A 15,875-nucleotide genomic window follows, 5' to 3' on the forward strand; every position below is an offset into this window, starting at 1 on the left:
AAATAGTGCCTAACTAATACCATAATACAGGGCTGTAAAATTAATATCCTGTAATGCCTAAATAATATTGCCATATGGTGCTCTAATAACTGCACCAATTAGCTCCTAAATAATACCACCATATAGTGCTAAAATAATATTGACATGTAGTGCTTATATAATAATGTCATCAGTGTCCTGATAATACCATGTAGTGTTTTAATAATGATGCATTGTAATACCCTAATAAAAGGCTATATTTAGCTTCTATAATAATGCTATATAGTGCCTTAATAATAATACCATATAGTCCGGGAATAATAATGCCATAAAGTGTCCAAACATTACCACTATGTAGCAGCGAAATAATGATATCATACAGTACCCCGATAGTGACACTGTACAGTGCATAAATATGACAGATCAGTGGTTGTTATAACGCGATACCGGGTGCTAATAATACCACCTGACCATACCGTGGCCTGGAAGTACCGCTATACCGTGCCTAAATAACACCTATGAGCAATATCCAGATTACAGGTTCTGGGGTTTTAGTCATAAAAGACTTGGAGAGACTGGTGCAGTTACATGGTGGGGCCCAGGGCATGATAGGGGTCCTTTAGCGCCCTCCTATGATCTGACCCCCTTCATGCCATATGTAGACATCTTTTATTGTTATAATTGCACCATTAATTAGTAAATAAATTCTAATTAAAATCTATAAAAAGTTTCCTTTTTTCGGGTTCTGAACGTGAGCCTTATCCTGGTCGTGCCATTTCATGGCGGCACAGGTCCCCCGTATGCAGAGCCGCACAGGTTAATCTCCACAGCCTCCGTATTAGGAGCCCGATAAGAGGTTTCCACATTCTCCGTATGACCTCACGTGAAAGGGATCGCATTATTTTCCGGAGCGCAGTGAGGCGTGTGCATAAAAACCCTGAAGAAAGACTCAGCGAGGGGTCGCACTGTAAAATGCCGCATGCAGCCCCGGTCTCTGCCCACGCCTCGTTCTATGTTCTGAAGCTCTTGAACATGTAAAAAGAGGAGATCTGGAAAAAGTAGGGGGCGAGCGAAATAAGTGATGTCCTGGTGCTAACTATCCCAGAAACAATGACGTCCACCTCCACAAAGTGCATGGATATTTATGAAAAAAAAACAAGGAAATTTTACTTGTGCCATTAAATATGTCTGGCCCCGGAGGGCCCCTGTGACTCCAAACTACATAACATTCTATGATCCCACCCTTCTCCGGCTTTGCCCCATTGATAATTAGCACCTTACTAAATAGGAGCCCCCCTTTAGACATCACAGAGGAAGCACTTTGATGTTCTGAAATACTTTGTGCTGCTGTGGACTCTGGTCCTATCACTCGTCCACAGTCCTGATACTGACATTGCCCCTATCGCAGGCACCTTTTGTCTGATTATTGGCTCATAATTTGATTGGATAGGTCACTGTTCACTACAAAGTCAACATACTCCTGACCTGAAATACTCTGTTCCTCTGGAGGACCATGGTTATTCTACATCACTTTCATTCCCTCCTCACACATACATACATTCCTTCCCTTACTAATGTCACCACATGAGTGAACAGGTCACTGCCCCCTTACAAAATCAGCACACTTGTCTGGTGAAATATTTGTGCTGCTGTGAACTCTGGTCCTATCACTCATCCACAGTCCTCTCCTCAGATGCCTGATTATTGGCCCATGATTTGAGTGGACAGGTCACTGCTCCCTACAAAGACAACATACTCTGTCCTGACCTTAAATACTCTGTTCCTCTGGGGGAGATCTGTCTTCTTTATTCCCTACTCAAAAACACAACCCTGTCTTTACTAGTGTCATCACGAGAGTGAACAGGTCTCTGCCCCCATACAAAGTCAGCACACTTATCTAGTGAAATATTTGTACTGCTGTGGTCCTATCACTCATCCACACCTCAGATACTGACATTGCCTTTATCACAGGCACCTTTTGTCCAATTAGTGGCTCATAATTTGAGTGGATAGGTCACTGCTCCCTACCTACCAACCTACTCCTGACCTGATATACTCTGTCCATCTGGGGGACCATAGTCATTCTACATCACCTTCTGCTTTCTTCATTCCCTCCTCACACATACATCCCTTTCATAGGTCACTGCCCCCTTACAAAATCAGCACACTTGTCTGATAAAATACTTTGTGCTGCTGAAGGGCCCTGCATCTTCATCTATCTATCTATGACTATCTATGACTTTCCAAATATCTCCCTTACCCTCCTCACATCATGACGTGCCTTTAAGGACCAGACAGGTCATCTTCTCCTGACAAGATCAACTCGCTCGTCTCCTGCTGCTTCTGTTCCTTCCAGGTTCTGATTGGCTACGCCATGTTCTATCTCCTCCCCTTTTAAACAAGCTCCTCCCAAACTTGCAGCAGATGAAAAAAACAACAGAAATGCTACACTTTTAGCCGATTAAACAAATCACCCTACATAAAAAAAAATGTGGAAACAAATGAAAAAAAATAAAAAAATCGCTTTCGTTGGGTTAATAGGACTCCTCCAGCAGTGCGTCCATCACTGGAGCGATCGCGCACGCCTCCTGTGCAACACAATGTAATTACAAGCAGCATAACAAGAATTAACTAGACAAAGGACGCGGTCTGAAACGCGATGGTTTCCATAGAGACTGAACGCCGCGAGGAGAGATCACGTCCCAGACCTTACTACTTGGAGGAATCGTAAATTACAGAATGGGCTGTCACCTGTGAGCACAACACATCATCTCCATTTAATGACATGTTGGAAGTGTTATGTGTTCATTCTACTCAGGTCGAAGGCTCGAAAGGAAGGAGTTGGCAGAAGAAGAGGTGGAATCCACCGATGATCGGTTACTGGGTGAGAGTAACACTCAGGAAGTACTGGCCCAAATCATTTATGCATTTGCGCCTTTTTTCGGATACTTTTGGATGTGTTTGTTGGCTTTGTATTTGCACTTTATTTTTCTATTACTTTACGCCTTTTTAAAAATCTATTTATATGATCGCCTGGCTTTTTCTTTGAGGGTGAGATTTGGGATTTCTAGACGCTTTCTGCTAATTCATCAATTTCAACTTTAATTTGCTGGAAATGTTCTCCAGTCTATCCCTCCACCTCGAAGCAGATATTTTGGAGTCCTGAGATCGGAGCTTTGGAGCCCTGAGATCGGAGCTTTAGAGCCGAGATCGGAGCTTTAGAGCCCAGAGATCGGAGCTTTAGAGCCCTGAGATCGGAGCTTTAGAGCCCAGAGATCGGAGCTTTAGAGCCCTGAGATCGGAGCTTAGGAGCCCAGAGATCGGAGATTTGAAGCCCAGAGATCGGAGCTTTGGAGCCCTGAGATCGGAGCTTAGGAGCCCAGAGATCAGAGCTTTAGAGCCCTGAGATCAGAGCTTAGAGCCCTGAGATCGGAGCCTTGGAGCCCTGAGATCAGAGCTTCGGAGCCCTGAGATCGGAGCTTTAGAGCCCTGAGATCGGAGCCTTGGAGCCCTGAGATTGGAGCTTTAGAGCCCTGAGATCGGAGCTCTGGAGCCCAGAGATCGGAGCTTTGGGGCCCTGTCCTGAATGGAGCTGAAGTGTTAATTCCAGCACTTCGGCAGTCATGTGGACAGTTAATAATGTGCAGACCGAACATGCACACCACAACTCTATTCAAGAAGGGGCTGCACAGCTCTGTTCTCGGAGTTTCAACATCATGGTCTTGGGTCCTGATTGGTCAGCAATCAACGTAGGAATAAAGGGTAACTAGATATATATGGGGAATAACCTTTTAAAGTCGGATGACATGTGAGGAGCATTGGGCGGTGTACCTTGAAGGTGCTTGATGTCAGATGGGATTTCAACAAGGTACTCTACCATGGAAAGGGTATTGAGATACTGGGTTGGGACATCAATCCAAATATTTGTCTACCCCATGAGGGAACGTTTAGAAATGACTGAGTGTTGATATCCAGAATGGATAAATGGCCTGAGACACCTAGTATTCGTAGGCCCAACTCAACCTACATGGTCTACACTAACCCTCATCCTCCTGAGGTCATCAGGAACACTCATCATGGCCATGGTTTTGGCATTATTCGTTGAAGTGATCAAGAAAAATCTGGATAAGGCTCCTGGGAAGTCATAAAGCCGTGACAGATTTGGCAAAGAATGATCTAAATAACACCAAACTCGCCTCACTAACTCATTTTGAGGTTCACCAAGGTTTTGGGATTTTTGTCGTCAAAAGGGATAAACAGACAACTATGTCTGCCAAAGTAAGAAAATCTAAAAAATGGTCAAGATTAAACAGACAATATGTAACATAGTAACATAGTTTGCAAGGCCGAAAAAAGACATTTGTCCATCCAGTTCAGCCTATATTCCGTCAGAATAAATCCCCAGATCTACGTCCTTCTAACGAACCTAATAATTGTATGATACAATATTGTGATGCTCCAGGAAGGCATCCAGGCCTCTCTTGAACCCCTCGACTGAGTTCGCCATCACCACCTCCTCAGGCATCAAATTCCAGATTCTCACTGCCCTAACAGTAAAGAATCCTCTTCTATGTTGGTGGAAAATCCTTCTTTCCCCAAGACGCAGAGAATGCCCCCTTGTGCCCGTCACCTTCCTTGGTATAAACAGATCCTCAGAGAGATATTTGTATTGTCCCCTTATATACTTATACATGGTTATTAGATCGCCCCTCAGTCGTCTTTTTCTCTAGACTAAATAATCCTAATTTTGCTAATCTTTCTGGGTATTGTAGCTCCCCCATCGCCTTTATTAATTTTGTTGCCCTACTTTGTACTTGCTCTAGTGCCATTATATCCTTCCTGAGCACCGGTGTCCGAATCTGTATACAGTACTCCATGTGCGCAATGCAATCCATGATCCTGTTTGCCTTGGCAGCTGCTGCCTGGCACTGGCTGCTCCAGGTAAGTTTATCATTAACGAGGATCCCCAAGTCCTTCTCCATGTCTGATTTACCCAGAGGTTTCCCGTTCAGTGTGTAATGGTGATATTGATTCCTTCTTCCCATCTGTATAACCTTACATTTATCATTACCACATCTGCCACCTCTCGGCCAAAGTTTCCAACTTATCCAGATCCATCTGTAGCAGAATACTATCTTCTCTGGTATTGACTGCTTTACATAGTTTTGTATCATCTGCAAATATCGATATTTTACTGTGTAAACCTTCTACCAGATCATTAATGAATATGTTGAAGAGAATACAAACATTGACCCCTGCGGTCCCCACTGGTCACAGCGACCCAGTTAGAGAATCTACCATTTATAACCACCCTCTGCTTTCTATCACTAAGCCAGTTACTAACCCATTTACACACATTTTCCCCCAGACCAAGCATTCTCATTTTGTGTACCAACCTCTTGTGCGGCACGGTATCAAATGCTTTGGAAAAATCAAGATATACCACGTCCAATGACTCACCTTGGTCAAGTCTATAGCTTACCTCTTCATAAAAACTGATTAGATTGGTTTGACAGGAGCGATTTCTCATAAACCCATGCTGATATGGAGTTAAACAGTTATTCTCATTGAGATAATCCAGAATAACATCTCTCAGAAACCCTTCAAATATTTTACCAACAATAGAGGTTAGACTTACTGGCCTATAATTTCCAGGTTCACTTTTGGAGCCCTTTTTGAATATTGGTACTACATTTGCTATGCGCCAGTCCTGCGGAACAGACCCCGTCGCTATAGAGTCCCTAAAAATAAGAAATAATCGTTTATCTATTACATGACTTAGTTCCCTTAGTACTCGTGGGTGTATGCCATCCGGACCCGGAGATTTATCTATTTTAATCTTATTTAGCCGGTTTCACACCTCTTCTCGGGTTAGATTGGTGACACTTAATATAGGGTTTTCTTTGTCTCTCGACATTTCACCTAGCATTTTATTTTCTATACCGTGGAGAAGAAGGTGTTTAATATATTAGCTTTAGCCTTGTCATCTACAACCATTAGGTCTAAAAGTGCTGCTCCTCCTGGTTGGATTCTGCACCAATTGGGAAAGATAATTTTTCTTGGTTACAAACAGAAACCTGTTGCCTTTATGGGATTCTCAGGTCTTTGTTTCCCTGTTCATATCCGGGTCGTTAAAGCCCCCATAACAAAGACCTCATTATGGGTTGCAGCTTCATCTATCTGCCTTAGAAGTAGACTTTCCATGATTTCGGTTATATTTGGGGGTTTGTAACAGACCCCAATGAGAATTATGTTAATATTTTTCCCTCCATGTATTTCGACCCATATGGACTCGACATCCTCATTCCCTTCGCTAATATCCTCCCTTAAAGTGGACTTTAGACAAGACTTTACCTAAAGACAAACCCCTCCTCCTCTCCGACTTTTACGATCCTTTCTAAACAGACTGTAACCCTGTTATTCCCAACTGTAGATATTTCTGCTTCTAGTTCTTCCATCTTGTTTGTCAGGCTTCTGGCGTTTGAGAACATGCAGTTTAGAGGATTTTGTTTTGTTCCAAACGTCTTGGTCTTCCAGCTCCCCCAGGGTTTCGTAGACATCACTTCATCCTGAACCCACTCTACAACCCCCGGGTTCCGTAGACATCACTTCATCCTGAACCCACTTTACAACTTGTTACACCTCCCATCAAATTGTGGCCCCCGAGGGCCTACACCCACCATATTCAGGGCCCGGAGATCGAGTAGAATTCACGTAAATTGGACAATCTTAATTCTAATACACATTGCATTCCGACTTCTTTTATTTCAGAGATCAAAGCCAATGGAAAACATCTAAGGGAAAAGTTAGTAAATGTAGAAAGCCACAAATACCGCACTAATGACTTACTGCAGGCAGGAGACAATGTCGGGCACTGACCTTCGCCGTGCTCCAGTCCTGCTTATCCATAGCAGAATGCAAATACTGTAAAACTACCGGTGTAAATAATGAAAAGATCAATACAGTGTGAGACGTGATAGTATCCTGACTTCATAAAAAGGAAGCTCCACCCCGAAACATGATAATTGTCAGCAACACACTGAGGAAGCTAGGGTCAGAATCCATCAAGAAACATTCTTCGTTATATTCTGGCAAAGACCACTGCAAAATGTTCAGTTTGTCTGATTTTTCTCTTTCTAGGTCTATTTTTGAGTAAAATGTAAATTGTTCTTTTATTCTATGAACTGCTGACAACATGTCTCTGAAGTTCCAAGCAATAAATTTTGTATTTATTTTCTGAAAATGAGAAATGGTCAAAATAACAAAAAAATACATTGCTTGCAGACCTCAAATAATGCAAAAAAAAAACAAGTTCATAATAATTTAGAAACAACAATACTAATGTTTTAACTCAGGTAGAATTCAGAAATCAATATTTTGTGGAATAACCATGATTTTTAATCCCAGCTTTCATGCGTCTTGGCATGCTTTACACCAGTCTTTCACACTGCTTCTGGGTGACCTTATGCCACTCCTTGTCCATCTTCCTCTTGATTACATTCCACAGGTTCTCAATGGGGTTCAGGTCTGGAGATTGGGCGGCCATGACAGGGATTTGATGTGGTGGTCCTTCATCCACACCTTCATTGACCTAGCTGTGTGGCATGGTGCATTGTCCTGCTGGAAAAAAACAGTCCTCAGAGTTGGGGAACATTGCCTGAGCAGAAGGAATCAACTGTTTTTCCAGGATAACCTTGTATGCGGCTTGATTCATGTGTCCTTGTACATAGGAGCAGTATTATAGTAGTTATATTCTTGTACATAGGAGCAGTATTATAGTAGTTATATTCTTGTACATAGGAGCAGTATTATAGTAGTTATATTCTTGTACATAGGAGCAGTATTATAGTAGTTATATTCTTGTATATAGGGGTAGTATTATAGTAGTTATATTCTTGTACATAGGGGGCAGTATTATAGTAGTTATATTCTAGTACATAGGGGCAGTATTATAGTAGTTATATTCTTGTATATAGGGGTAGTATTATAGTAGTTATATTCTTGTACATATGGAGCAGTATTATAGTAGTTATATTCTTGTACATAGGTGGCAGTATTATAGTAGTTATATTCTTGTACATAGGAGCAGTATTATAGTAGTTATATTCTTGTACATAGGAGCAGTATTATAGTAGTTATATTCTTGTACATAGGGGGTAGTATTATAGTAGTTATATTCTTGTACATAGTGGCAGTATTATAGTAGTTATATTCTTATACATGGGGGTAGTATTATAGTAGTTATATTCTTGTACATAGTGGCAGTATTATAGTAGTTATTTTCTTGTACATAGGGGGTAGTATTATAGTAGTTATATTCTTGTACATAGTGGCAGTATTATAATAGTTATATTCTTATACATAGGAGCAGTATTATAGTAGTTATATTCTTGTACATAGGAGCAGTATTATAGTAGTTATATTCTTGTACATAGGGGGCAGTATTATAGTAGTTATATTCTTGTACATAGGTGGCAGTATTATAGTAGTTATATTCTTGTACATAGGAGCAGTATTATAGTAGTTATATTCTTGTACATAGGAGCAGTATTATAGTAGTTATATTCTTGTACATAGGGGGTAGTATTATAGTAGTTATATTCTTGTACATAGTGGCAGTATTATAGTAGTTATATTCTTATACATAGGGGGTAGTATTATAGTAGTTATATTCTTGTACATAGGGGGCAGTATTATAGTAGTTATATTCTTGTACATAGGAGCAGTATTATAGTAGTTATATTCTTGTACATAGGGGCAGTATTATAGTAGTTATATTCTTATACATAGGGGGTAGTATTATAGTAGTTATATTCTTGTACATAGTGGCAGTATTATAGTAGTTATATTCTTGTACATAGGAGCAGTATTATAGTAGTTATATTCTTGTACATAGGAGCAGTATTATAGTAGTTATATTCTTGTACATAGGAGCAGTATTATAGTAGTTATATTCTTGTACATAGGAGCAGTATTATAGTAGCTATATTCTTGTACATAGGAGCAGTATTATAGTAGTTATATTCTTGTACATAGGAGCAGTATTATAGTAGTTATATTCTTATACATAGGGGGTAGTATTATAGTAGTTATATTCTTGTACATAGTGGCAGTATTATAGTAGTTATATTCTTGTACATAGGAGCAGTATTATAGTAGTTATATTCTTGTACATAGGAGCAGTATTATAGTAGTTATATTCTTGTACATAGGAGCAGTATTATAGTAGTTATATTCTTGTACATAGGGGCAGTATTATAGTAGTTATATTCTTGTACATAGGGGCAGTATTATAGTAGTTATATTCTTGTACATAGGAGGCAGTATTATAGTAGTTATATTCTTGTACATAGGGGCAGTATTATAGTAGTTATATTCTTGTATATAGGGGCAGTATTATAGTAGTTATATTCTTGTACATAGGAGGCAGTATTATAGTAGTTATATTCTTGTACATAAGGGGCAGTATTATAGTAGTTATATTCTTGTACATAGGGGCAGTATTATAGTAGTTATATTCTTGTACATAGGGGGCAGTATTATAGTAGTTATATTCTTGTACATAGGGGCAGTATTATAGTAGTTATATTCTTGTACATAGGGGGCAGTATTATAGTAGTTATATTCTTGTATATAGGAGCAGAATTATAGTAGTTATATTCTTGTACATAGGGGGCAGTAATATAGTAGTTATATTCTTGTATATAGGAGCAGTATTATAGTAGTTATATTCTTGTACATAGGGGCAGTATTATAGTAGTTATATTCTTGTACATAGGAGCAGTATTATAGTAGTTATATTCTTGTACATAGGAGCAGTATTATCGTAGTTATATTCTTGTACATAGGGGGCAGTATTATAGTAGTTATATTCTTGTACATAGGAGCAGTATTATAGTAGTTATATTCTTGTACATAGGAGCAGTATTATCGTAGTTATATTCTTGTACATAGGGGGCAGTATTATAGTAGTTATATTCTTGTACATAGGGGCAGTATTATAGTAGTTATATTCTTGTACATAGGAGCAGTATTATAGTAGTTATATTCTTGTACATAGAGGCAGTATTATAGTAGTTATATTCTTGTACATAGGGGCAGTATAATAATAGTTATATTCTTGTACATAGGGGCAGTATTATAGGAGTTATATTCTTGTACATAGGAGCAGTATTATAGTAGTTATATTCTTGTATATAGGAGCAGTATTATAGTAGTTATATTCTTGTACATAGGGGCAGTATAATAGTAGTTATATTCTTGTACATAGGGGCAGTATTATAGTAGTTATATTCTTGTACATAGGAGCAGTATTATAGTAGTTATATTCTTGTATATAGGAGCAGTATTATAGTAGTTATATTCTTGTACATAGGGGCAGTATTATAGTAGTTATATTCTTGTACATAGGGGGCATTATGATTACTCTTCACACATAAGCATACTATATATGATATAACATCTTTTCTTATAATTTCTATCCTTTCTTATTCTACTTGTGCTTACCTTGTACTCTTCCTATTTTTACACACCTTAGATCAGTCACACATTTTACATCACTAGCTCAGGCGCCTCCTTCCCCAGAGACCTTTGTGTTAAAGTATTTTGTGTCTCAGGACTAGCAGGTGAATCTGTGGACAACCAATCCGTCTTTACTCACCTGGGAACTGAGACCTTGCTGGAGCAGGAGCCCCGAGGCATCTTGTCTTCCTGGAGACTTGACCGATCTGCACATTTATTCTGTAGCTGCAGTGATTCCTGCACATACATTTTAGAAAAAAAGAGATTATATTCATTCAATTACCCAATGGAACAAGCAAATTACTATATTAGAAGAATACGTTGCATAGTCTATTTATTTGTATATAATCCAGCCCTCAGGGGACTTGATAAATGGAAATGGCGAATTATTGGATTATAAAAAGTCCACAAATCCTCAGTTATGTAGGGTTACTTAAGTATCTGCAGTCTAAGGCCAGAGCACCAATGCACCACTAACATGTAGCTTCAAGTTTATGAGGGTCCTTGGGTGGAGTGGCAGTGGGACCCTATGTGCAGTTAAACCCTGATCTTCCAGGATCTCTGCTATGTGTCTCCCTGCACTTTTCAGGACATCTCCTGTCTGCCTGCATCTTCCTGGACCTCTGCTCTGTTCTTGACCTTCCATGACCTCTGATACACATCTCCCTACATCTTCCAGGACGTCTCATGTCCGACTGTGGCTTCCAGTACCTCTGCTACCTGTTTACGATCTTCCATAACCACTGCTACATGTCTGCCTATGGCTTTCAGGGTGTCTCCTGTCCACCTGTGGCTTTGCAGATGGCCTGGCATGCTCCCATATTATCATCTGACTGGGCCTATATAAGGCCTACCAAAACACACACTTGTTTCTCAGTTATCAGACTTTCTAGTAATTCTGCTATCTGTTTCTGGTTTTCCTGTACCTTGGCTATGTGTCTGCCTGTGACTTCCAGAATATCTACTGTCCTCCTGCAGCTTCCATTACCTCTTCTACCTGTTCCTGGTCTTCCAGGACCTCTGCTATATATCTACCTGCAGCTTTCAAGACATCTCCTGTCCACCTGTGACTTCCAGTATCTCTGCTACCTGTTCCTCGTTTTCTAGGACCTCTGCTTTGTGTCTGCTTCTTCCAGGATGTCTCCAGTTCACCTGCGGCTTCCAGTACCTCTTCTTCCTGTCCCTGGTCTTCCAGGACTTCTGCTTTGTATCTCCCTACAGGTTCCAGGATGTCTCCTGTCTGCCTGGGGCTTCCAGTACCTCTGCTTCCTGTCCCTGGTCTTCCAGGACTTCTGCTTTGTGTCTCCCTACAGCTTCCAGGATGTCTCCTGTCTGCCTGGGGCTTCCAGTACTTCTGCTACCTGTTCCTGATCTTCCAGGACCTTTGCTTTGTGTCTGACTACAGCTTTCAGGATGTCTCCTGTCCGCCAGCAGCTTCCAGTATTTCTGCTACCTATTCTCGGTCTTCCATGACCTCTGCTACATGTTTCCCTGAAGCTTTCAGGACGTCTCCTCTCTTCCTGAAGCTTTCAGAACCTTTTACCTGTTCCCAATCTTCCATTACCTCTGCTACATGTCTACCTGCACTTTCCAGGATGTCTCCTGTCTTCCTGCAGCTTCCAGAACCTCTGCTACCTGTTCCCAGTCTCCCATTACCTCTGCTACATGTCTACCTGCACTTTCCAGGATGTCTCCTGTCTTCCTGCAGCTTCCAGAACCTCTGCTACCTGTTCCCAGTTTTCCAGGATCTCTGCTACCTGTTCCCAGTCTTCCAGGATCTCTGCTACCTGTTCCCAGTCTTCTAGCACGCCCGCTACTCGTCTCTGGGCTCCTATCTGTTGTCTCCCTTTCCTCTGCTGCCTAGTAAGTCTAACAAATGCCCTAGGCAGCTGCCTAACCATCACATGGGAATACTCATGGAAGACTTTTGAAATATTGTAAATCAATATAATGGATATTAACTTGTAAAGAAACAGCTAACAGCTAGCAAGAAAAAGAATAATGTTTATTCTGATGTTTCCTTCCACATGCTGGGGCGGAAAAAAGCCCACAATTATCATTATGGGTGACTAAAACCTCTTTAATTCATACATTTTGGAAGAACTGACCACGGTGGATATTATGTTCGTATTTAGAACAATTCTGCTCTTTTCTCAGCTTCTTGCCCTTTTATGAGCTCTCTGCTTTGTCGAATATCTCTTCCTCTAATGGGATTAATTAAATCTTGCTTGTCCTGGCTTTATGAATGTAGCTACGCTCACCTATTGCATTAACTGGTCAACTTCAGCTCCATCACTATCTATCTTCATGTCAGCAGAACCGAGACATTTACAGGATTGCATTTTTTTCCAGCAAATGATACAATCCTTGATGCGCCTGAAGTACCAAGGCCAAGTATGCAGCAGATTCCTCGCCGTCCTGCTCTCGAATCTCGTCTATTCCTGCCACTTCCAGCGCCATAAACTTATATTCTTAAAGGGAACCTGTCATCAGAAAATTACCCATTCTTACATGATTTGTGTTACATTTACAAAAAAAAAAATGTTTGACAATGTTTGTTTTTGTATTTCAAGATATTTATTGAAAATAAGAACCTTGCACTTTTAACAATGGCCAAGATCTGGTTCGAGTTCGGTTAAAGTTCTTATACCCGAACCGAACTTTGGAAAAAGGTTTGAGTAGGGTGCCAGAACCTGAACTTCCACAGGTCCGCTCATCGCTACTCAGGATCCACCAATCTCAATAGAATTACCTCTGCACACGCTCATTAGATGCGTCCATAAGGTCAGACTCATTTTATTGCTGCTAATGTATATGTGAATTTCCTGAAACAGAATTTTAGAGTCGAAAAAAGCCCCAGTGGCCGGTGTGAAAATTGTAAGATTACTAAAAAAAATTGTACTAAATAGAAGTATGGGGAAAAAATTGGCAAAAATAAAAATGCATAAAAAACTGATTTACACAATAGGTCATTTTCTGATCAGAGCTTCCCTTTAATCTACAGTACTAGAAAGGGTTAAACACTTCATGACACCCCTTCTTCCTTTGGGCAATTTGCACTTATGGATTTTCGAATTAAAAAAAAACTTGACACAACTTGTACCCTTGAATCCATCTCATTCTAAAAGTCTGGGCATTAATAGACATCTACTCATTTGTTTGAAGATCTGAGGTTGGGCACAGATGAAGTTGGTGCACAGATGAAGTTAGGGCACTGATGAAGGTTGGGCACTGGGGAACACTGTGGCAAAGATGAAGGTAGGGCACAGCATAAGGTTGGTCACGGATGAAGGTTTGGCACAGATGAAAGTAAGGTACAGCATAAGGTTGGGCATGGATGAAGGTGGGGCACAGAATAAGGTTGGGCACGGATAAAGGTGGGACACAGCATAAGGTTAGGCATGAATGAAGGTTGGGCACAGAAGAAGTTAGGGTACAACATATGGCTGCGCACAGATGAAGGTGGGGTACAGCATAAGGTTGGGCACAGATGAAAGTGGGGCACTGATGAAGGTTGGCCACTGAGAAAGATTGGGCAAAAATAAAGGTGGGGCACAGCATAAGGTTGGGCATGGAAGAAGGTAGGGCACTGATGAAGGTTGGGCTTGGATGAAGGTTTGGCACAGATGAAAGTGGGGCACAGCATAAGGTTGGGCATGGATGAAGGTGGGGCACAGAATAAGGTTGGGCACGGATAAAGGTGGGACACAGCATAAGGTTAGGCATGAATGAAGGTTGGGCACAGAAGAAGTTAGGGTACAACATAAGGCTGGGCACAGATGAAGGTGGGGTACAGCATAAGGTTGGGCACAGATGAAAGTGAGGCACTGATGAAGGTTGGCCACTGAGGAAGATTGGGCAAAAATGAAGGTGGGGCACAGCATAAGGTTGGGCATGGATGAAGGTAGGGCACTGATGAAGGTTGGGAATGGATGAAGGTTTGGCACAGATGAAAGTGGGGCACAGCATAAGTGTGGGCATGGATGAAGGTGGGGCACAGAATAAGGTTGGGCATGGATAAAGGTGAGACACAGATGAAGGTGGGTCACGTATTAAGGTTGGGCAAAGATCAAGGTGAGTACAGCATAAGGTTGAGCACGGAAGAAGTTTGGGCACCGATGAAGGTGGGGCACAGCATAAGGTTGGGCACAGATGAAGGTGGGGTACAGCAAAGGGTTGGGCACAGATGAAAGTGGGGCACAGCATAAGGTTGGGCACAGATGAAAGTGGGGTACAGCATAAGGTTGGGCATGTATGAAGGTTAGGCATAGATGAAAGTGGGGCACACATGGAGGTTGGGCACAAATTAAGGTGGAGAACAGCATAAGGTTGGGCACATATGAAGGTTGGGCACAGATGAAGGTGAGGCACAGCATAAAATTGGGCACATATGAAAGTTGGACACAGATGAAGGTGGAGTACAGCATATGATTGTGCACATATGAAAGTTGGGCACAGATGAAGGTGGGGCACAGCATAAGATTGGGCACGTTTGAAGGTTGTGCACAGATGAAGGTGGGGCACAGCATAAGGTTGGGTACAGATGAAGGAGGGGAAAAGCATAAGGTTGGGCATGTATGAAGGTTGGGCACAGATGAAGGTTGGGCACAGATGAAGGTGGGGAACAGCATAAGGTTGGGCATGTATGAAGGTTGGGCACACATGGAGGTTGGGCACAAATGAAGGTGGAGAACAGCATAAGGTGAGGCACATATGAAAGTTGGACACAGATGAAGGTGGGGTACAGCATAAGATTGGGCATGTATGAAGGTTGGGCACAGATGTAGGTGGGGCACAGCATAAGATTGGGCACATATCAAAGTTGGGCACTGATGAAGAATGACAACTGAGGAAGATTGGGCAAAAATGAAGATGGGGCAAAGCATAAGGTTGGGCATGGATGAAGGTGAGGGCACTGATGAAGGTTGGGCATGGATGAAGGTTTGGCACAGATGAAAGTGGTGCACAGCATAAGGTTGGGCATGGATGAAGGTGGGGCACAGAATAAGTTTGGGCATGGATAAAGGTGGGACACAGATGAAGGTCGGTCACGTATTAAGGTTGGGCATAGATCAAGGTGGGGCACAGCATAAGGTTAGGCATGAATGAAGGTTGGGCACAGATGAAGGTGGGGTACAACATACGGTTGGGCACAGATGAAAGTGGGGCACTGATGAAGGTTGGCCACTGAGGAAGATTTGGCAAAAAATGAAGCTGGGGCACAGCATAAGGTTGGTCATGGATAAAGGTGGGGCACTGATGAAGGTTGGGCATGGATGAAGGTTTGGCACAGATGAAAGTGGGGCACAGCATAAGGTTGGGCACAGATGTTAGTTGGTACAGCATAAAGTTAGGCACAGATAAAGGTTAGAGAT

This window comes from Ranitomeya imitator, chromosome 9, assembly GCF_032444005.1.
Source record: "Ranitomeya imitator isolate aRanImi1 chromosome 9, aRanImi1.pri, whole genome shotgun sequence".
NCBI lineage: Eukaryota > Metazoa > Chordata > Amphibia > Anura > Dendrobatidae > Ranitomeya > Ranitomeya imitator.